We start from the raw sequence: 24,213 nt of genomic DNA on the forward strand, positions 1-24,213 counted from the left end.
CCCATACTCGTACCTGCAAAACTATATGGGTGCGAAACAGAAGGTGAGTTGACACACTTAAACAACTCGTCATAAAAGTAGCATCTGCAACTAGGAAACATAAGTTAAAGCACTCGTAGCGTAATCTAACTGATGCTGCATTTCATTGTATTCCATCGTGCGAACAATAATTGGTTAGCACAGTGATACAACAACAAACAATTAAATGAAGCGTTTGTGCTACGAACGCATGGCTCAGCCGTAGGACCTATACACAATTCACAGAGAATGCATGACCATTACCGCTTACAGCTCGGACGTCGCTTCTTATTACGTACCCGTTCCCCTCTGATTTCTAATACTTTACTTTCACTTTGAGCACTGTAGTAGTGTCAGAGAAGAAAATTCTGTAGCAGGAGACTGATTTTTACTTTTTCTTTCCATTTCCCCGAAAGTATTGAGTTGGTGCATGTCTCACGGAAAATCACATGTGGTTGGGAAATGAATGTGCAATCGATCTGCGCAAGCTCAGTGAATAAGTGGAACTGCATGTTCGATATTTTAACATTGACCAACATAGCTTGTCCCATATTTTAATTAAAATACATTGATCAACCTACTTCATTCCATGATCCAAAAGAAAAAAAAGAAAAGAAACAAAAATATTGATCCACACAGTTTCTCCCATGACTTAATTAAAAAACATTGATCCACTTGCTGAGTGTGCCCACACAGATGAAATGCGTAGCAATAGAAAGCACAGAAATATTTCACTTCATTTTCTTATATATCATGAGTTGTGACGCTGTCCTTGGTTTGCAGATAATGGAACTGTTTAAATAGCTACTACTTAAACAAGGAGAAAATAAATCTATAATACCATTTTACGGCAATGTTTCGCCCTTTCTTCCGAAAGTGTTACTTCGAAACACGTTGTCTGCCTGCTGGTCTCCCATAGCCTGTGCAACATGAACAGCTGACACACCTTCATTTGCTCCCATAGTATATCACGGCAAGCACTGACAACCATCCTGCACGAATCACGGCACTGACCCTATTCGAAACTTTTCCTGAAACTTCAGTTGACGACTATAACTTAATTGAAAAACCAGTCACCAATACAAAGAGCAGAAAGCGATACCAATACAGCAACCAAAAATCGATGTCAATACATACGGCCAAAAGTCGCTGAAATTGACTGAACGCGGTAACATGAACAACATTTGGGATTACCGCACTTTCCCATTCCTCACGTCTACTTTGACCCATGACGTTATATCGGGGATATAAAGCGTACTTTATTTATTATGATCACCACAGATTTAATAACAGGCCTCTGGTATACTTCAAGATTACTACCACAAGATAGACCATTATGGTAGCAAACGAAGATAAGAAAGATGCGAAATAGTTCAGTATCTTAATGAAATGAAACTAATGAAACAATCACGGGAATTAGGGAGTTATGAGCGGGGACAAACTAAAAATACTACAGTAAGATTAACATCACTCCAAGAGAGTCACATAATCGAAAAATAACTCTCACATGTTCCTCCAGAATAAACCCAATCAAAAAGTATAAGAAACACACAACTGGAATAGAATATATTGCTAGACCTATGTTGTACAAACTAAGACAGTGATACAAGCCCCGTCTCCCTCCCCCACCCCACACCAAAGAATAAAATCTATTATGATCAGTATTGTAAATTTCAGCTGACATTCATAGCTGGAACGAAGACAGTGATGTAGACAGTCCCCCACCAACAAAGCTAATAAGGATAACAAATTTCACTATATCTATCAGTGACAATGAAGACATCCCCTCCCCTCCACTCCCCTCAAATAAAACTAATTAGACACAAATCTAAGAACCTCACTTCAACGTAATATCCTTACCATAAAAAAACTACTATTTCGCACTAAAAAAAAATAAAGAAAACCGTCTTAGCAATCACAGTTCAGTACTGCTCTGCATTCACTTGGTATTAGTATGTTTGCTTCTGAGAGTCTTGCGTAGTATTTTGATGTTCCTGACACGTTCTAACCATTATTTAAGTAATGACAAATGTTACCTTATGGCTTAAACCATTTTAACCCTGACCCGTGAAGATGGTCGATGACTGAAACCAGTCGAGATATATAAAGCAGCTGATTGTGAAACATTTTATACATCACTTGGCAGCCGTTGATGGTCACCTCCAGAAAGGTTTAATCAGTGGCCCCAAAACACACACACTCACAAACACACACACAAACCACACTGCAAATAAATAATGTTTTAAACACAACTCAAAGCAAACTCCACACGAATAGAAAACCTTCACTCTAGAAAACCAAACTATAAACTAAACGCAACAATTCAAAAACCAAAAACAATTAGATAACAAATAACTACTAAAGACTCGTTCTCATTCAACTGCACATTTACTAGAAACCGAATCACAAACCTAAACGTCCACCCCAAAGACTCAGCAACCGCCTACAACATATCTCTTTCAAAAACTATTCATTTGAAATATGCCGCGTCTCCACGACGTCACATTCGAAAAAAACTTTAAGAATGAAGATTATAATTATGATCACTACTTGTTTCTCTCGTAACAATCTAAGCTGTGTTCCTACGTTCGTACCTGTCATCTCCATCAACAAACGTGCCACACACAAAAAAAAACTAAATATTTGTTGGAAGCATGGTTAAAAACATAATCATAAACCTTCTCTGTCCCAACAATTTAAGACCTGCCCTTCGTTTCTTGCCTAACCTCATCCTTGGAACTCGTGCCACATACGGAAAGAAACAGCCACACGTTTGGGGATTATCGCGTGGTCTGATTCCACCAGTCGGCTATTATCCATGACTTCTTCTTTGGAATAAACAGCATATGCAGTTTACACCACTCACTAAGGCCAAACCACTCACATACATCGTATCCTAAACTGAAGACGTCACACAGAATGTCACTGTTCCAAGCAATGAACAAAACGCGGTATCGAAAACATGGCTTCATCAACACAGCGCAATTTAAAGCAGAAAAATCACTTAGAGTGCAGTTGTACGCCCTAATCTGGACCTAGAAAAGGTGAATTACTTTATTCTATCGCTCTTTACCGTCTTATCGGCTTTCCAACACAGGTAAGTCTAGTACACCCCTATAGATCACTTTCAGTTATTAATATCACATTTTTTTACACTTACGTTAAAATATCCATTTATTATTTAAAATTAAATTTCTGTAGACTTACGCATTTTGTAATCATCGAAGTATCACCATTTCTTATTTGACTGGTATTACGATAATGTTCGTTAAATAAAATGAGAAAAATAAATGCCTACAGGAAGTCTATTCACAAGTAATTTCATGTACATATATGTCGTTAATCATTATTTACTCTTGTTAGTAAGATAGTAATAATAGTAAGATCAAAGATAATATTTATGCTCTGTCTGATTGGGAGTGTAAGCAGAGACACAGTGGAACATATATGGTCGCGGCACTCCGCCTCTTTTCTGTTGCCCACCGCGATTGCAGCGCACCAAGCGGCCAGGAAGTTATACTGCAGAGTTCGCCGAGATTTTGTGAAAGCGAAAGTGAATCTTAACTGTTTATATTGGTCTGTAGAATGGCTTTTACAAAAGGGATCGTCTGCAGCGCAATAAATTGCAGCAACAAGAAGAAGAAGGCACCATATTTGCCATTTTTTAGGTTTCTTATCAACCCTAATAGGTGTGACTCGCTATGTCACAGAAGAGTTGATTTATGACTTTCTTGTAGCCTAAAGATATTTACTTGAGAATGTCGTGTTCTTTAACAACACAAAAAAGTGCTAGTAAACGGTAGCACACCTGACCTTTTGCAGGAAGGCGTCGTATATTTGCTGAATAACGTAAGTTTTCTTCGCTACACTTCCAGTCAAATCAGTGAATATAGAACGAAGTAAACCAGTATGGAAAGCCATACCTACATTATTCTGCGCAGTAGACAAGCTACAACAACTGTATCTCCATAAAGAAACCCACACAGAAGTGTAATAAAAGAAGAAGCATTAAAACTATTTCCCAACACAGAAGAAACCAATTCCACAATTGTTGCTGCATCTAAGCCACAAATGGCAAGAATCATCAACACATACGCTTTTGAAACAAAAATAATTACAGTTACAAAAATATTTATGTGTTAAAAAGTCGATGAAATTTAAGACTGTGTGAAAAATTAGGTTCCATAAAAGGTTGTTAGGTGTCAAGGAAAGTGCCTGGCATATTACGAACAGACAAAGAAAAAAATTATTGGCGCGCATGAAATGGGTGTCTGTATGGTCTTGTTTTCAGTGGAGTACGCTACAGTTATACACATATTCTAAACTATTTCTTTATAATTATAATGTTGCTTATGTCAATGAACGAAGGAGATTCGATCGTTTTTACGTGTATCTCATGGTCATACATGTCTTATAATAATTTAATAATTATTTGACTAACTAATCAGAAAACTGATTAAAAACAAACTATAATTTTACCTCCGCTTTGTCGACCCTTGGGGTGCTAGAGTCGCAGAAACTTTCAGATGGTAACAATTTTCTCAGCAGTGAGTGTCGTGACTGTGTATGTTAGACTGTGGCGGAGTGAAACGTAAACTCATTGTTTTCTGTTAACTAAACTTGAGGATTCAATAACGTGCGCATACCATCAGAATTTGCAACGCTCTCTATGAACCCAATTCAGATTACAATCATGGCATAAGCTGACGCTGCTAGATGCCTAAACAAAACAAACCATCGCTCCCCACACGTATGTCATTCGCCACGCCAGTACATCACAGCTCAAACCCGGCGGGCGATATCGAAGTCTCAAGCTGAGCCAACTACTATTCTGTCCTATTGCCTGCATCCTACCTTTTCTACGGCAAATCATTGTATTAGTCACGCTAAAGCGAAAATTCTGTAGCTCAGCACCGCAACGACTTTGATGACTGCTGCGTGTCTACGGAAGGTTCTGTCCTGAAACAACCCCTATTCTTTCCAGTTCACGCACATTCTCCTTTCAGACCGCTGCAGACAAATACTTCCTTTGCCTTTGATAGTTTGAAGATAATGGGAGGCATGTGATGAGAACGATGTGTCCCGCCATAAATTCATAAGGCAGGCCGTACAGTTTTGCCATTCCCGTTCTTATCGCTGCGATCTACATATTGCCAAAACGCTATGCACGGATAATTTTGTTTCTGAATTCAACGTACAAAGCTTAACTCTGAATTTTTGTGCCATTTTTGCATCGTGTTGCCGTTTTTCCAACCATTTCTAGTATTACCAACTTACTAACAAGTAAAGAATTCCAGAAGTAGTAAACCAATTTAACTTTTCTAATTTTATATAACCGCTCAGTTTCAATATAAGCTTACCCATTGCATCAATTTCTTACAATCGCGGAGAGCGGTAAGAACTTATATGTCGGAAGGAACCAAGGTACATTTTGACTACATGCAAATTTTTAATATTTCTAGAACAGAAATAACACACGAGAACACATTCAGTCGACAAGTACAGACGATAGTTTCACTTCTAAGGGCAGTTTATCGCAGGTCGCTGGAGCAATGAAAGGTATTATTCGACTGAAAAAAGGGCAGGTTAATCTGGTTTTCAAGAAAACATAGATAACTATAGGCCTTTATTATTGATGTTATTTCGTCGTAGAATTGTGGGGCATGTTTTACAGTCATTCGTTACGTCCATCTTGTGCATCAGGAAACCCTTCTATAGAAATCAATATGCATTCCGCAAACATAGATGAGGTGACATTCATCTCGCTATGATAGTCCGTGAGAGACAGAGCGCCGAAGATTACGGTGGCCAGGTGAACGGCATGTCCCTCGACTTCGGTACAGCTCAGCACTGTACTTTAGTGAAGAAAGCAGAGTTTGTCGAGTAGCGGAGCAGAAGGCTGGTTCCAGCACGTGGTAGGAGATTAAGCTCCAAACGTATAGCTCAAGGTCGAAGGGAGTTCTACAGGGCCGTTACTGTTTACATTATTCAAGGTGCAACGGGTTTGTAAGTGCAGATATTTCTATTGGTGACTGTGAACGGTGTGCTGAAAAGCATTACATCAGCACATACGTCATTTATAGATTGATAATCATAGTTTATAATAATGAAAGCCAATATCACTTGATGTGAAATAGCTTATTTCATCACCAGACTCGACAATAAGTAGGTGCTATCCTGAGATTCTCAGATCTCCCAGAAATGTAATTACATATCAATTACAATAACAGTTCCGCATTTGTTTCTAAGATATTTAAAGCCAACCGATATATTACTTTATTATTATGTTTTTAGAAACTTTGCGGTATGTCGATGAGATGATTTGCAATTATGTTTCTGGGAGATCTGAGAATCTGAAAATGACGGATAGTACTGTCGAAACTGGTCTTGGAATAAATTACTTCAAATTAAGCGATTTTAGATTCCAATATTATAAATTACAATATCAGATCGCCCCAAAAATATGTGTGAATTATGTAATGACTATAGAGGGGACACTTAATAAGTAATGCAATATTTTCTTTCTGAAAACATTCTTGATCCCAATACACCATATTATTCTTCCCTCTTTTGGCTACATAAACATAGTGTTCAATATAATTAATTCTGTATGGTGGCCTCATGCCACCACATTGGAAGGGCCTATACACACGCATGGTACCTCAGCCTACGTCTTCCTGTATCAGTAACCTCCCCATCATACACATTCTACTTCACGCAGAGTGCCAGAGTGCATCCTACATGGGGCCAAACAGATGGAACTTTGGAGGGTGGATGAGAAGAAGCAACGATCTGTTGTGAGTTCCTCTTGGTTGCGCGGCCATTTTGAGTCCTTGCATTGTTACGGAGGAGAATATCGTTTTCATTTTTGTGGCGATAGACATTGTGATGTTGTTTCTTCAATTTCCTGATGGTAGCACAAAACATTTCAGAGTAAAACGTTGCAAAGTGAGGGAAGACATCAAACAGAATAACAGCTTCAGAGTGCCAGAAAACCGTCGCTATGACTTAACCCACTGCGGGTGCTGCTTTGAACTTTTTCTTCGGAGGAGAGGTTATGTACTGGCCCTTCATGGATTGCTGGTTTGTTTCTGGATTGAATGGAAATAGATTTGCCTGTGACAATGTTAGACAAATTTGTCACGATTATCTTCATAGGGCTCATAAATTCTGCACAGATTGTCCTACATTGATCTTTATTGTTTTCCTTTAGGCAGCGAGGAACATAGTGGCGCCACAACATAGAGTATCCCTATGGGTGAATGAGTGTTTCAACACTACCAACAAAGACGTCCAGTTGTGTAGCGAGGTGACTGATTGTGCACTGTCAATCTCCTCGAAAGAGAGTATCCACCCATACGAGCAATGCAAGAGTCACGGTTGTGTGCTTCTAGCCGGCTACTGGGAGATAGGACATTGTTGCGATGATGACAGCCGACACGACCAACGACTCACCACTCTTTTGTTCACTGGCAGGTCTCCATAGACATTCTGTAATCACCATCTACAATGCCCTGATATTCCATAAAAAGAAAACACACTGACAATTCTCTGCTTGAAATGCACCTACGTTATGACCACTGTTTTGATGTCTGCCTATATCTCTGCGACCTATAGGAAATACACGAAACTATAGGGGCAGGAGTGGTAATATTCCACAATGTTCCACAATAAATTCCGCGTTTTTTCAAAGGAAACCGGCTGTAAAAATTGTGTTGCATTCCTTACTGAACGCCCATCGTAAATATTGCAAGTTGTTTGTTTTGAGGCTGGTTAGTACCGCCAATTATAGGTGGCAATAGCAAGCCATTAATGTATTTCCACCTGGGCAGCAGGTCAGATGTTAAAGAATGGACGCATGGACGCGAAACGATTTATCTATTTGAGTGGCGACGTCCGTTTGGTGGTGTAGTTACTGCAAGCAGAAAACATCAGGTTGTAAAGTTTGTTACGTGTTTGTGGAAAGACAGTGCGATGCAGAGAAAAAACGACTCACACGTTGATGTGTGGACATATTAAAGTATCACATAGAAAATTATCCGTACTTATACGTGTTATACCCTGTATATAAATGGTGTAGTCGATAACGACAAAGATCTATAAGGCTGTTTGCAGACGATGCTGATTTTCTGTGGAAAGGCTGCAACACCAGGAAACTTTAATTAATGCAGGAAGACCTGCAAAGGATTGGAGGTTGGTGTAACTGACTCTGATCACACAGAAATGTAATGTGTAATTCCAGATAACCATTACTTTTCTATAGCACAAATGGCGACAAATCACTGTACAAAGCTAAGGTCTGTTGGAGCAACGTGAAGAGAACGTTAACTTATCGAAGAAAGAAGTGGCTTTCAAAACATTATAATGATCATCTCCTGTGTATCACTCATCAATATTCGAAATGATACTATGGGACTTAACACCTGAGGCCATCAGTCCCCTAGAGTTAGTACTAATTAAACCTAACTAACCTAAGAACATCACACACATCCATGCCCGAGGCAGGATTCGAACCTGCGACCGTAGCAGCACTGTGGTTACGGACTGAAGCACCTAGAACCGCTCGACCACAGCGACCGGAAATTAGTATTCGATGAAAGGGTCCTGTAGTCCCCTTTATTTACTTTCCAGTGATACAAAACTCTCTGGCTGGCGTGAGTGAATGCATGTGATGTGATTCACGTTGCTATACGGTGGTTGAGTCTGCTGCAATCAGCGGTAGTCATACAGAATGGCCAACTCTTGTAGTTTTCAGGTAGGTAAAGAGGTTTCCTCTCCTTGGGTGAAAGTTACCGGTGTTAGACTGGTGGCGGAAGCCTCATCTCTTGGTTTTCTTGGCCACGGGGTCTCGTGGGAGACGTTGGAGTGTATGAGAGGGCCGGTCTGCTTCCAGCGTGCCGAGGGTCTGCAGCCGAGCTCGCTTCGAAGGAGGGTGAGTTGGGTTAACCGCATGGCACGTTGTCTCGTAGCGAGAGGGGAGTTTTAGCTTTTGGTCTCGCGTCTCGTCTTATATGGATTGTTTAACCTTGTCGCAGTAAGTAATGCAAGGCTTCTGCAGACTTCTGAGCACTATGCGACTTAACCTCTGAGGTCATCAGTCGCCTAGAACTTAGAACTAATTAAACCTAACTAACCTAAGGACATCACACACATCCATGCCCGAGGCTTGCTTTCTGAAAAATGTTAATTGTTTGCGATGCGTGGTTTAATGTTATTAGAACTTGGTCACGGCACGTAGAAATTGTGTCTCCGCAAACCACATGGGCATACGAATGAGTTGGGAATCGTGTACCGTTAGACAAGAAATTTTACTTAGTTACCAGGCAACAGCAGTTGTTTAGATGCATTATCTCAATATTTTAAGGAATAAATAATTATGCCGCCAATCTTATCCTGTGTACCGTCTCTGCTACCAACGCAATTTACTCTGTAGTTTCCTTGTTAGCCCATCCATGGCGTTTCCATAGGCTCAGGTCCAATGATTAGTGTTCGCTTTTTATTTAAAACAAATGCTTTAGAATAGATCTTGTTTTCAGTAGCGTTGTTGGAAGCTGCTCTGATGCACAGTGTCCACGCACTTCTTGCTTTATTTTAATATTTGATTCCTGGGAACAATGCCTGGATCATTATAATAATTACATCGAATTCTTTGTGAGTGACTTTGCAATGAATGTTCTTTTATGAGGTTTTTTATGAACTAATTAATTCACTTTCCGTCTCGTCCCAACATCTTATTTGTCGATGTGGCTAGGGTTGGTGGCGACCCAATCTTTTACGTTGATTTCAATGTCAGATAGCATTTTCTTATTCAAAGTGCGCATGGCTCTTTTAGCCACCAGGATACATTCAAAATGCGCTTCACGCACCTTACACATAGCGAGCTTTTATACACGCTGCTTACATCGATCACTACCAGTTGCTAGAAAAGAGAAAGAAGATGCAGCGAAGAGTGACGCGTTTTGCTGGTAAGCGCGAGATTTAACTGAATTACTTAGCAAACTGAAGTGGCAGACATTACAAGAGTCGTTGTGTGTCACAGAGAGGTTTTCTGTTGAAATTCTGAGAGCGTACGTTCGAAGAATAGTCGTGCTCCATATGTTTTTTCAGATAGAAGCGTTACAGAAATACGAAAAATGTAGAGTATTTAGCTTTGCCGAAAGGCATTCTTCCCATGCACTATTCGAGAATGGAACAAAGAAAGAAAGAAGTCATAGATGTACCACAAGTACCCTCCGCCACACACGATAAAGTGGCTTACAGTATACAGATGTAGCGGCAGATGGTTCGTTAAAGTTTCTTTGAATTTCCCGTGTTACCCAAAGAGCAGATGAATGGTCAGACGGCCTGGGCTCAGAACGCTACTGGCACGTAGTTTTGTTTAACGAATGTTACCTGGCGATGTCCAAAATTATCTTCCATACTTCAACTACAGTATAAAAAATAAAAAATAGAGTGAATCATCACGTTATAAAACTCACATAGTCTACATAAGAATAATTCTATTAACTGAGAATGTTGTCTGTATTGGTTAGTTAACTTATTTCAATGATACATAATTAAACGCACGTCACTGTACTACTTTTCAGATTCAGTTCGGCACAAAATAATCCGAACATTCCGAGAGTATAAAAGACCTCAGCAGTGTCCTTCACTAATAGTTCTCGCAATTGCTTGGTTGAATAACACGCTTAAAACGACACCATATACGTAAATAATCATAACAGAAAAACCAGAAATGAAGCACAGGTTTCACAATCCAAGGACGTGGTGCCTCCGAATCTTTATTGTGAAAACTCTCAAATCTTTTTAAATAAATCAAATATTATTAACATTCTACGCTATTATTCTTCATTCATACATATTTGCAACCCTCTGCCACTAGAGGTCTCCAAATTGTAGCGAGTTAAAAGGCGCTGTGTTACGGGACTACATCTGTGCTGAGAAACAGCCTGCTGCAATCGAACTTTGAATTCCGAGAGTTCGCCGATACAAGAGCAGCCTCTCTTTCAGCATGGCAATGCCACACCACACCCCAGCCCTCCGAGTTCTGCATCAATTTGACGCCTTGGGTTCCCTGTCATCGATCATCCTGCATACAGTCCCGAATTGGCCCCTTCCGATTTTCATCTGTTTCCATAACTTAAAGAAAACCTTCGACATCCCCAACTTGTGTAGTGACGAAGCGGTGCAAGCAGAGGTGATCTGACTCGGTGAACAGACGAAATATCCAACAGTGACGGTATCAAAAAACTGATCTCCCTTTGGAGGAAATGTGTTCGCTATGAGATTGACTATTTGAGAAATAAATGTATAGACATGAAGAACAAAGATGTAAAATATTAATAACGTTTTATATAAAAATATTTAAGAATATTCTCATGAGAAATCTGAAGGCACTCCTTTTCAGCACACTCTCGTATGAATTAGAAAAGTCTTTTATTACTTATACCTCACTTTAATCTTCCAATAAATTCTATCCTACCTCACAACGGTTAATTACAATGACATCGCTGATATGCAGGTTGTACGCATACAACATGTAACTAACGACAGCACTGAGAATGGCAGCCTGCTCTTTGCAGTCCCAGTGGTAGACAGAGTGAAGACAAGATACTGAAATCTCGTACAGAGGATTACATAAATGAGAAATGAAATTTAATCAATGAAATGCTATATGGGACTTATTAGCTGAAGTTCTTCAAGGATCAATCACTTAATGCAAATGTATTTATAGGCAGAGAAAACAGAGAAATAAAATACACATATACAACACACTTCGATGCGACAAAAATGGGCGTGCGAAGCGAGAAGCAACTGGAATCGTCTGGAAGTACTTGCACGACGACAGACGCTGAGCCGAGTGGACGCGCCAGTAGCAATGGCAGCAGCAGCATTTGCCTGATACACAGGAATTTAGTTTTTTTTTTTTATTTTTTTCACGTGCTTCTGCAGTGCAGTTATACATACCTGTGTATTTCACTGTGAGGACTAGTGGTTTTCAAATTAACCTAAGTTTCTGTTTTTGCGTAAATCTTGGTGCATATCCCTGTGTAAGGTGGCATACTACTGTAATTTTCCACCGCCACCAGCTACACGTCACGCCACTAAGTTCAAATCCCGTGCTGGTACAGGGCAAATAGTTTCGATCGTTGCATTCTAGTTAGCATACGTATTTCGTGCAGCAGCTTTAATCGGTAAGCAGAGTTTCTAGTAATAGATATCTGTAGATACGTCCACTTCAGTAGAGAATTTTTTTTCTGTTTAAGTGCTTGCCGTTTCAGGGTGCAACGAGAAATCTTCACAGCAGTTTTTAGTGTTCTTTATTCTCCTCTTTATCATTTACATATATTCCACACTCAGTAGCGCCATTTGAGGTTATATATCTATTTTTTACACATTGCGATATGGTTAGTTATTGTGATTGTTGTGAGCGGACACAAGGATAATTGGCTGCTGTCCGTAAACAGCTGCAAGCTGCCTTGGTTACCGTCGTCAAGCTTCTGGCTGTTGCTCAAAGTTGCAGCGACATCGGAACGCTGGTGGCTCTGCGATATGTCCACTGAGTTGTAGGCGATGACTGATTGAGAAGGAACACGAACAGTATTGGTAGATGATGTGCTGATTGAGGTCTTAAAAAAAATGTACACTTGCTTTTCAGATCTCTAGTGTTACACTGTCTGCTAGAAATTATGTCTATTATTTGGAATCAAGTCTTTCCATCCAAACAGATATCTGTGTCGGATCACACCCACAAGTGAATCATACTTCTGACACTCTCTTATCTCTCGAAACGAGACACCTTTCTCGAATGTGTCTACTATGGTAAAATTCCAACGTGGTTTTAGTCAACCCATACGAGTCTTGCGACTGCTCCCATTTCTACAGCTTACGGCATGTGATCGTTCCAATGTAAGTCGGAACTTCGCAGAAGTCGGTGAAAGACATATCTATCACCTTCTGTAACCCATGTAGAAACAGAAGGACCTGAGTTAGTCCAATCGGACGGTGTTTTTACCATTCGGTTGAAATGCGTGCAATGTGGTATGCCTCCAAACTAGATACAGATACTACAGACCGAAGAAGATCCGCGTCCATTCAGATCTATTAGCCCAACATGCTATCATCGTTATTCTGCACCATCCAACAGAGAAAAATTACGAACAATAAAAGCTCCACTAACTTCACCCGATACAGAACTCACCTGGGCGCCATTGCTCACGCGATGACGCCTACCTGCGATGTGGATCCGGCACAGACAGAGAGTCGTCACAATGCCTCCCAGAACAGCATTCCTCCTAGTATTCCTAATGGGACACCCAGTCCGTCATCGAATTTACGTGTCAAACTGCTACTGCTGCCTATGTAGAACGATCCTATTAAATATGCAGCTTTTGATCCATTGCAGATGTCAGTTTAAGGTTTCTCCAACCGTACTGTAGGATGATGACTGTATCCCACAGACTATACTGTAACTCGTATGAGACGCTCCCTGTGACCCTGTGTCGTTGTTTGAAACATTGTTTTCTAACACGCTTTGTGCTCTGCCGTACTTTTTTTTTTTTTTTTTTTTTTTTTTTTTTGCTGCCATGACTTCAAGGTCTGCCTCAGGTCCGAAACTGACATTAAGCCGCTCTGATTCACTGCCTCTCACAGAAAACTAGACATCACATGGTGTAAATAACTTTGTTACTGCAGCTCCCATAACACGCGATACATGGTGGATGAGTTTAAATAAAAGACAGCTACCATATAAGGAAACTAGAAGAGTTTGGCTGCGTTGTGGAGAGTTTCCAAATTGAGTCCGAAAGTGATTGACGACCTCTACATTTAAACGCATCTGTCACAGTGACGGAATACATGATGACTCTGCGTTCCCTTTAGATTGATTCCTCATTAGCACTCATGTACGAGACCACCGTTTTCCTGCTAGCAAACCCCCAGAAGGTGTCGACCATCCACAAAACACATTCCCCAACTCAAACAAGCACTGTCAGTCAGTTATTAAGTGGTAACCAACAGCACGACAATTCACGGATGGGATGGAAAAGACACCGCCGATGTACTGTAATAATAAGCATCACAGTTGATAGTGCAAACAATTTTAACAATTTTACAGTAACTTCACCGGCCAATGAGGTTACAACATGTTCCCCCCAATTTCACTATCATAGCTAAACCACCCATTCTCCATGTTGCGAGTATCATTGCGAACATGGATAGATGACTGTGCAGTACGTCCATTCAACATTAATTCTCGAACACACAAATCATCGAAGAATACCAGACAGAGCTCCACACATTTCTGACACCTCTAGAATAGTGCTTAATCTATGATATATCTCTCTGCGTATGGGAGACACAGATCATTCTCGCTGTCTTAGTGTAAAATTAGAGAGTGAAAGATTAGTGGAGGTGAGCTTTGTTTCCCGCAATATTCTTAAGTTGGTAGGGAAACCCCGAGTGACCTTCCTTTACCACCAAAATTCAAACTTGGTGCCAGTTCCTAGGACAAGGTGGTGGTGAGGGGACTTAGGGTAGTGGAGGTAGTCGAAGTGTCCTTTCTTACACGCCATTTACTTAGTTTAGTAGAGATACGCGAATTGATGTTTCTTTACCTCCAAAATTCAAACTCGGCACCAGATCCTAGAAAGAGGTGGCGGTCAGATGACTTAGGTTAGTGGAGGTAGCCCAAGTGACCTATCTTCTCGCGATTTTTCTTAGGTTAGTAGAGATAACAGTGGTGTGATGCATTATCCTGTTGCAATTTGAACTTCCTGCCATTTTTCTGGGGGAGAGGACAAGAGGGGTTTAGGTTAGTGGAGGTAGCATAATTGACCTATCTTCCCGCCAAAATCTGCCATCTTGAATGATGTCACAGTTGCCATCTTGAAGACATCATGCAGTGTTGCCAAATCATCATGCCACCATCTTGGATGGCGTCATCGCCGCCATCTTTGCTACATATGGCAACAATGCTTAGAGGGGCAGAACTGGCCTTGCCCCAATACTATTATGAAGCACTGCATCAAAATAGCATGGGTAATTTGTGCCAAATTTAAAACAAAAATATGTTTATGGCGTTGTATATCCCAAACTATATGTGTGATATAATTTTTCAGGTACATTAAGTGGTATATGTGGATACTGTCTCATAAATGCCATAAGTATTAAAGAAGTAATAAACGTAAACATCATACCTGATACTGATTTGTAAGATATAAATTCATTTTCTTGTAAGGAGGATTTGCATGTTGTAGTTAGTGCCAGTAGTGAGGGGCACTGGGTGATTATAACCAGTAACTATGGAGTGCCGAGGTTATTACATTTAGCCAGACAAGATGGAGCGTCGTGTCAATGAAGGTTCGTAGTATAAAATACACCAGTAGTATTACAGAGCAAGTGGCTGTATAATAACATGCCACATTAGGTATAGGTACATGACAACACGAAACTGAAGATGCAGGACTTGCTTCACTATTTCGTATGTACTGTTCACAGGTGATGCGACTGTCATCTGGTGGAAGTCCTCTTTTGTGTTGTTAAAAGAGTTTTATAGCAATAATAATACAGCCCGTGGATGCAATGATTTGATGAGGAACACCTTAATGTAAAAAATGGAGGTAACATGAGCTCACATATGCAGTTATGATAACTACAATACGTAAATATTTTGCAATTGTAATGAACTTCACGACAAGGCTTATGCTTCGTTATAGCGTCAACCTTATGCTCACGTATCCTTGTGTGTTTCATAAAAGTGATACGAAATGCAGATAAAAGAGAATATGTTTGCTCAAGGACAACATACAAAAGAAATCATCAGAAGAGAGAGAGAGAGAGAGAGAGAGAGAGAGAGAGAAAGAGTTAGAGAGAGAGAGAGAGAGTGAGAGAGAGAAAGAGAGAGAACGACAGGAGAGTGGGAGGGAGAGAGAGAAAGTACTGGTGTTGAATGTCTGTACGAAAAAAGTCCACGGGAGACACTGATGAGCCAAAGAAATTGGTACATCTGCCCAATATCGTGTAGGGCCCCTGCAAGCGCGCACAGATGTCGAATCACGACGTTGTATGGACTCCACTAATATTTGACGTTGTGCTGGAGAAAACTGACCATGAATGGCGCACTGCTGTCCTTAAATCCGCAAGAGTACGAGTGATGGAGATCTCTTCTGAACAGCACGTTGCAATTCATTGCAGCTACGCTTAATAATGTTCATCTCTGGTGCGTTTGGTGGTCAGCAGTAGTTTTTGGACTCATAAGAATGTTACTGGAGCACTGTGTAGCAATTATAGACGTGTGGGGTGTCGCATTGTCTTGCTGGAATTTCCCAAGTGCGTAAGGATGTGCAATGGACATAAATGGATGCAGGTGATCAGACAGGATGCTTACGTATGTGTCACCTGTCAGAGTCGTGTCTGGACGTGTCAGGGGTCTCATATCACTCCAACTGCACATGCACCACACCATTACAGGGCCTACACCAGCTTCAACAGTCCCCTGCTGACATGCAGGGTCCATGGATTCATGAGGTTCTCTCCATATCCATATTCGTCCATCTGCTCGGCAGAATTTGAAACGAGACCAGACCGACCAGGCAACACGTCTCCAGTCATCAACAGTCAAATCTCGATGTTGACGGCTTCACGCGAGGCTTTGTGTCGTGCAGTCATCAAGGGTAACCGAGGGGATCTTTTGCTCCGAAAGCCCATATCGATTATGTTTCGTTGAATGGTACGCACGTCGATACTTGTCGATGATCCAGCACTGAAATATGCAGCAGTTTACGAAAGTGTTGCACCTCTGTAACGATGAACGATTCTCTTCAATTGTCGTTGGTACCGTCCTTGCAGTATTTTTTTCTGGCCGCATCATTGTCGGAGATGTGATATGTTACCGTCTTCATGATATTCACACTACACTCATGAAGTGTTCGCCACCTCGGTGATGCTGTGTCCCATCGCTTCTGCGCCGACGTAGCACCACTTTCAAACTCACTTAGATTTTGATAACCTGCCATTGTACAAAAAGTAACCGATCTAACAACTGCCCCAGATAATTGATGTTTATATAGGCGTTTCTGACAGCAGCGCCATATTCTGCCTGTTTACATATCTCTGTATTTGAATATGCATGCCTATACCAGTTTCTTTTGTGTGTGTGACGCATCTGAACTTCCTGGAGAGAGCCACATATCTGTCGACCCGTGCCTGCTGCTCGTTGAGGTAGCAGCTGACCCCTGTGAGTCTGGTTTCTCGCCACGAGTGACAACTCACTCCACTCGACTTGAGACCCCACCACAGTTGCTTATGGCATGCTCGAAAAATTTACGACAGCCTCATGCCAACCAACTGTCAGACAACGAGGTGATGCTGCAGAAGTCGTCCACCCATGGCTGTGTTATAACTGAGTTAATGATTTGCTGTTATAATATGGTGGTGTGAATGGAAGAATTAATTGAAGATTGATTTGAGTATATGTGGATCTTGACAACAAGTTTTCTACGTGTCTGAAACTATCAAGGCAATGCCTTCATTCACGAGTACTGCACGAACGTTCATAATGTGTGTAATATTGTGTGTCTGGTGTTTCTTCTTACTGTTATATGTTTCCACAAATAAACTTACCGTTTCACCAGTCCATGAAATCGAATGTGAGGAGGCTTGTAAATAAATACGCTGGTGTATTTTCTCGGTATATACTTTGGAAGCAATCTTACCCTTTCAGTTCAAGGTATGATACTCATCAGATGATGAGCACGTGAAACAAGAAGCAAAAATGATGTCCATGTTCCAGTTAAAATGTCTATGACAAACTTGGGCTACAGGTGAATCTCAGCACAATTTCTTTAGCATAGTTTACAGTTACACAATATTTTTTATAATGACATATGAACATCTTCATGGTCTGCGTAATAACTGCAGATGATATTTAGTATTGACAGTGACTGCACAGCTAATTTAACTTTTCCCTTTCATTTCTTTTATTACACTGAAGACCTGTCATTTTCTGCAGCCATGGCGAGCTTTTTATAGCTGGCTCACAACAACGGAGTTTACTTAAAGGAACAAGGAGAGTAATAAAATCTTCAATGTTGAAAGCTGCTTTTGAAAGCAGGGAAGGAATGCTGAATCACTTCGTCCCAACCCCAACAATGGGTGACTGACGGAGCCGCTATCTGCCTAAAAAACCGGTCTTTCTTGGGTCGCTGGATGGAATCCTTTTAAGAGAGATAGAAATCTAAGCCAGGTGCAGCTTTCAGTGAAGGTAGACCATTATAACAACCATTTTTCTCAGGAGCCATACTACGCAGGAATGTTTGTTTAAAATACTTGTAACCAATTTTCTGACTGGAGGGCACGTGCTTTCTTGTGTGTTCCTGCGTGTAAGCCCTTCAATTCGTATGCTTCGGAATCCTGTCATGAACTGGAAGAAATTCTCTATCTTCCTCCCTACACCTTCGATTAATCATTCATTAATGATAACAAATCAGCAGTAGTATGTGTTTGTTTACTCTATGTACAAAATTATTAATGAATGGAACTCGAGGTGTCCGTTGTAATTTGCCAGAGAGATTCATACAACTGGTAGAAAGAACCAAGTTTCAGGTCGTTAAAGGAGAGAACACTTGTTGCTAGCAGACGGAAGAGTAAATCCTTGTGGACGGGCGACTTAGAAGAAAAGACTTGCTGCCAGACGACACTAGCACCCGTATGAAATGATGTCTCCATTTTAGTACTGAGCACATCGGGCAAGCCAGACCGTATTCATGTTGTACAAGAGAATTAGCTTTCAACAGAATCACCAAGCGTAAGGCGACACGATGCTAGATAACTTTCACGATGGCCTAACTGCACAATTTTGACATTTTCAGCCATGCAGTTGCTGCATCATGCACTTTAACGATTCTGTTGTTGTTTGTTCTTATTTTTTAGTTATTTCCCTTAAACCACTACCCATTATTCAAGTATTCACGATTTGTTCTGATGATTATACTTTTATTGTGCTCACTCACCTGAGTCAAATACAACGCTTCGTCTACTTATTTTGTGTTCACTTGCTTAACTCAGTGAGTAATTCATATGTTACTGCTTCATGGTAATAACCTGAGTCTTACAGTGACTGCTTGTTTTCGTTACTGATAAAGAGACTCTCTCAGTAATATATCCATGTGTGGTGTGATATCTATACAGGCACAGCAGTATTTTTTATTTACTTTCTAGTTTAATTGTAATTTATTTCTTGTTGCAAAAGATATATAATGAGATTATGTTATCTAGCTTTTAAATGCTATCAGTAACGATTCAGAGGAGCAGAGAGAGTGAAACGAACCATCTTTGTCAAATTAATATTCGTGTTTTTACTGAAATTCTTAACCTGTCACTTTCTTCTTCACCTTTCCTCCTCAAGGTCGTGGTGAATTAAGATGTATGTGTCATTGTAAATGTATTGGTGCAAAGAAGTGTCTATTTTACACCAGTAATAAGTTTATTTTTATTATTTCTTACATTAATCTGTTTATTATATTATTAACAAGTTACTAAGTTGAAAAGTGGGTGAGTATCGTATAAGCCTCAGGACACGCAGTTAAGTTTTGATATATGTCTTCTGCAGTATTATATATTGCACCACTGTGTTATATTATTTAACCATATTTTCAGAATAAAAAGGATACTTATTTAGTGTAATTTTATAACTTTTCACTGAGGGGTAAGGAATGGTTGGTAGGAGTACACATTCCGTATATCACTCAAAAGTATTTAAGGACGTTTCCCAACAATACAAGGTAAACCTGTGTGAAATATACATACAACTATAAAGTCTTCATTAACCCAAAAGGTGGTTCGAACTGGTTTCAGTTGCGTAGGACGGCAGTTGTGTGTGTGTGTGTGTGTGTGTGTGTGTGTGTGTGTGTGTCATCTGTTGTTGACGAAGGCATTAATGGCCGAAAGTTTTAACTGTGAGACTCTTTTTGTAGTGCTTATCTGTGACTCAGCATCTCCTCTATATGGTGAACAGGAACTTTCCTTTCATAATATTGTTAAATGCGGAAAAACTTGAGCTTTAATTCCTTACGTATAATGACTTCCATAGTAGCTCGGTAACTGAGTGGCTAGGGTCAAATTTGTAGAAACGTGTGTTTAAGCTGCTGCACTCTGACCAAATCCAGGCCATTTTTCTTGATGGAAATGTCTTAATCAAAGGTGGCACCCATTCAAACAGAGCATATGATGATGGAAGTGAGAAAACTGTCACCTCTATAATTATGGTGCCATGAGCACCCTTTTCACTAACATTTGTACTTGTAATCGAATGTCCACACTGTCGGTTTTGAACTGAACGCGTACTTAAGCACCCAGAAACAGAAAGATGTAACAAATACACTTTTAGGAAAGATTAGTCACTTCAAATGGTGGGTCGTTCTGTGACAGTTTTCCGCTCTTTGTAGTAACTCGTTGACTAACTACTACGAACAAGGGGACCAACCGCCAAGGGCAGAAAAAGATGAGAGCAGTGACGACACGCAGTTAAGATAGTGTTGACACTTCTTCCACCGTACATAACGCAGCACCACTTCGGCAGGAGTCCTAAACGCTTAATAGGGACATGTGAACTAGTGGGGGCATCACACTAATATCTACGTCGACTCCTGCAGCATATGCCCTACAATGCTAAATGTAGACGACATGTACAGTCGTGCTCAAAGGTATCCGAAAGACATGCAACCCGCATAAAGCAGCTGTCTAGCAGGTCCTCTAATCGCTCCTTGGTACAGTCGTTTGACTATTGAAAATGGTTTCAACAAGTCATCACTTGATAACACTGCTCTAAATCACAATAACTCAAGATGTAAAGTAATAGCAGAGTACTACAAATATCAGGGAACACCTTATCACAGATATAACTGTATTTAAGGCTTGTAAGCTCACATGTTTTACAAGAAATGACATACCTGATATGTTACCACTCTCATTATTACGTCAGATAGGTAAAGCACGTTGTAAATTCGTCGTATTCATGATTTCCTCGTCAATGTAACATACCGTGCTTATTATTTAACACAAAATGACATTAAAAATTTAAGTTATTCACGAGCAGCTAGTTGAGAATATGTATGAATTTCAAATGACACGACGAACCGTCTCGTTCCGCATATGGATTCAAACCAGGTCATGCAGACTAAGCAAAGATTTCGTGACTGATGGAAACTAACAGTCATTCCTGACAGGGCATACAGAAAGTGATATACCTGAATTTTAGACAGTATTAGTTAGCAAATATCAACTTTAAATTACATAACGTAAACATTTTTAATGGACGCGAATTCCTACCCAGCATCTATTGTTCTTGTGAACGAACTACAAGAGATATTAAATATTTCTTCTTCACAACTAACTTACTTGAAATTCCGTGAGTTAAAGCTTTCTGAGGACAGGGATCCGAACCCTGAACCTAATCGCATCGTTATCGAAGCACAGTCAACAGTGACATATCGGATTTTCTCGGCACCAGCTAGATGTTTTAACTGAAATGACGAGATGAAACATTATTTTTTTCCTTCACAGGACTCTATGATGTTATATGCTAGGGAAAACGAACGTTAAATATGGGTTTATTACGCCAGCAGCGACATGTGACCATGTTGAAGAGTTCAGAGCTGACCGGGAATCGAACCTCACACATAACGTTGTTGACTACACACAAAGAGACGTCAGCTACCGAATTTTTCTCCACCAGCATCTCGGAATAACATCCTTGAACTTACAGTGATCTCCCAAATAGTTCTGTGTCTCAGTGGGAGTCAAAAACGTCAGATATCGAAGTGATGACAACGAATGAAAATACATTAAAAATCAAAATTATTATCCACCAGCAGATAGGTGTTCTCATGCTACAGCTTGATAATACATAATGAATACTTTAGTGCTGGGCCAGGATTCGATCCCATTCAATATGTGGAGATGTTGAGGAATCTGCAGCTTTTAATAAACAACAACTTGTAGTTGACCTGTGTAGTCGTGAAGGGACCAGATTCCGCGTTAAAAGCGGTCTGAGTTGCATTCCCAGTTCAGAACCAATTTTATCGACATACAGAAGCTTAAATTGAAGATGGAATAAGTGTCCTGTGACCCTACATAGTTTTTGTTTCGTCACTAGAAATAAATAACTAGTATAAGAAAGGTTACCGGTCATAGAGTTTCTACATGTCGCCACTCCTGACTTTATTGTGGTTCAACCTAACGTCTACTTGGTAGAGAAGGGATATCATGTTTAATGTGCATTTCAGACCACAATACCTTCTTCACTTGGCGTAACCAGAAGAGAATAGAATCTGTCTCACCCTATCAAAAATCGTCAGCAGAAATTGGAATTGAACCCACACCATAAGTATATAAATCTATCATCTTGGCACAGTGGTTAGACACTAGACTCGTATTCGGGAGGACGACGGTTCAATCCCGAGTCCGGCCATCCAGATTTGGGTTTTCCTTGATTTCCCTAAATCACTCCAGGCAAATTCCGGGATGGTTCCTCTGAAAGGGCACGGCCGACTTCCTTCCCCGTCCTTCCCTAATCCGATGAGACCGATGACCACGCTGTCTGGTCTCCTTCCCCAAACCAACCAACCAACCTATCATCAATCCAACAGACCACCAAAACCTCTTCTCCCTGACTCATTTTTCTATCGTAATGCCGTTAAACCACATTGGATGAGAATTCTGACACACAGGCTCCCTGTAGTGGTTTGCATCATGTTCAGTACATTTATTTACTTGATTGACCGAATCGCTATGAACTAGCTGCCTCGGCTACCTAGTGCATACATTCGACTCTATTTTGTAATCACCGAAATAAAATCACATAACTGCCATCTACACAGAACTGCCAACAGTGTAGGATGCAGAAATTTAAATAGGAAGTGCTCCTTTCCACTTGAGCTACTCTATTGCACTATCTGTTTGTTGAAAACGTCGTGCAGTGCAAGATAAAAGCGGTAACTGTCTGTCTCCCAGTAGTCTAGATCCGGCCATATGCATTATCTCACAGCACCTTGGAATGCAGTAGTGCTGGAGGAATTGTTGTTGCCTTCTGGTGCTGCTTTAGCCACGTGTCAGCTAGAAGTGTAACGGTAGGCGTCGTGCACCACAGATAAGACATCGCGAGTTTGAGTACATTCAGTGCTACATTTTTTAAAACGCAGTTCTGCTGTCTGCTGAAGTTATCAGTGTAATGAAACTTTGAACATAATTCCCTTCACTTCTCAACCCAAAATAGTCGAATGTGGAAAAAGGGCTATCTTTTGCAACACTTTGTTCTTTTTTGGTTTAATAGACGGCCAGGCAGCATACGCATCTCGAAACTTTTGTATTATGTATGCGGAGAGCACATCGTGCCAAAATACGCCGGAAAAGTATTTTCTACATTACGTGCCGTGTGGTAGTGGCATTTTATACTTCTTCAAACCTTGTTTGACAGCTTTAACTCAGAACAAGTTTTCTGCATGCATGTAATCAATAAACTGCAAAATGGTTCAAATGGCTCTGAGCACTATGGGACTTAACGTCTATGGTCATCAGTCTCCTAGAACTTAGAACTACTTAAACCTAACTAACCTAAGGACATCACACAACACACAACACCCAGTCATCACGAGGCAGAGAAAATCCCTGACTGCGCCGAGAATCGAACCCGGGAACCCGGGCGCGGGAAGTGAGAACGCTACCGCACGACCACGAGCTGCGGACAAAAAACTGAATGTGCATTGTCAGACTGTTATAGATAACATCAGACAATTCGCATATATAGTTGATGATTAATTTCTCTCTTATGTTTACTATTGCTTTCACAACACTAAATAAACCTTACGAAAATTGTGCACTGTATTATAAGAAATCAAATAAAACTACCCACGATTACCTTACGACGAAAGTCTGTTTTAATAAAACTGAGTATCTGTATGCGAGCGTGCCTCTATCAGCACTTATTAGTAAAATACTACTCACTTAGATTTGGATTGGGTCTGTGTTTAATTGGTACACTGTATCTTACTCAAGAGGTATGCAAATGTGGCATTTCATGAATAAAGTTATGTATTCCTAGAAACCCAGAATTGGCTTGTCAACAGCGGAAAGAGGCGTTACCTGTTGTGCAGCATTGTGAGTTTTTCACCATTGCACTATGAGCCGAAAGTATTTTCT

Source organism: Schistocerca piceifrons, chromosome 5, assembly GCF_021461385.2.
Source record: "Schistocerca piceifrons isolate TAMUIC-IGC-003096 chromosome 5, iqSchPice1.1, whole genome shotgun sequence".
NCBI classification, from domain to species: domain Eukaryota; kingdom Metazoa; phylum Arthropoda; class Insecta; order Orthoptera; family Acrididae; genus Schistocerca; species Schistocerca piceifrons.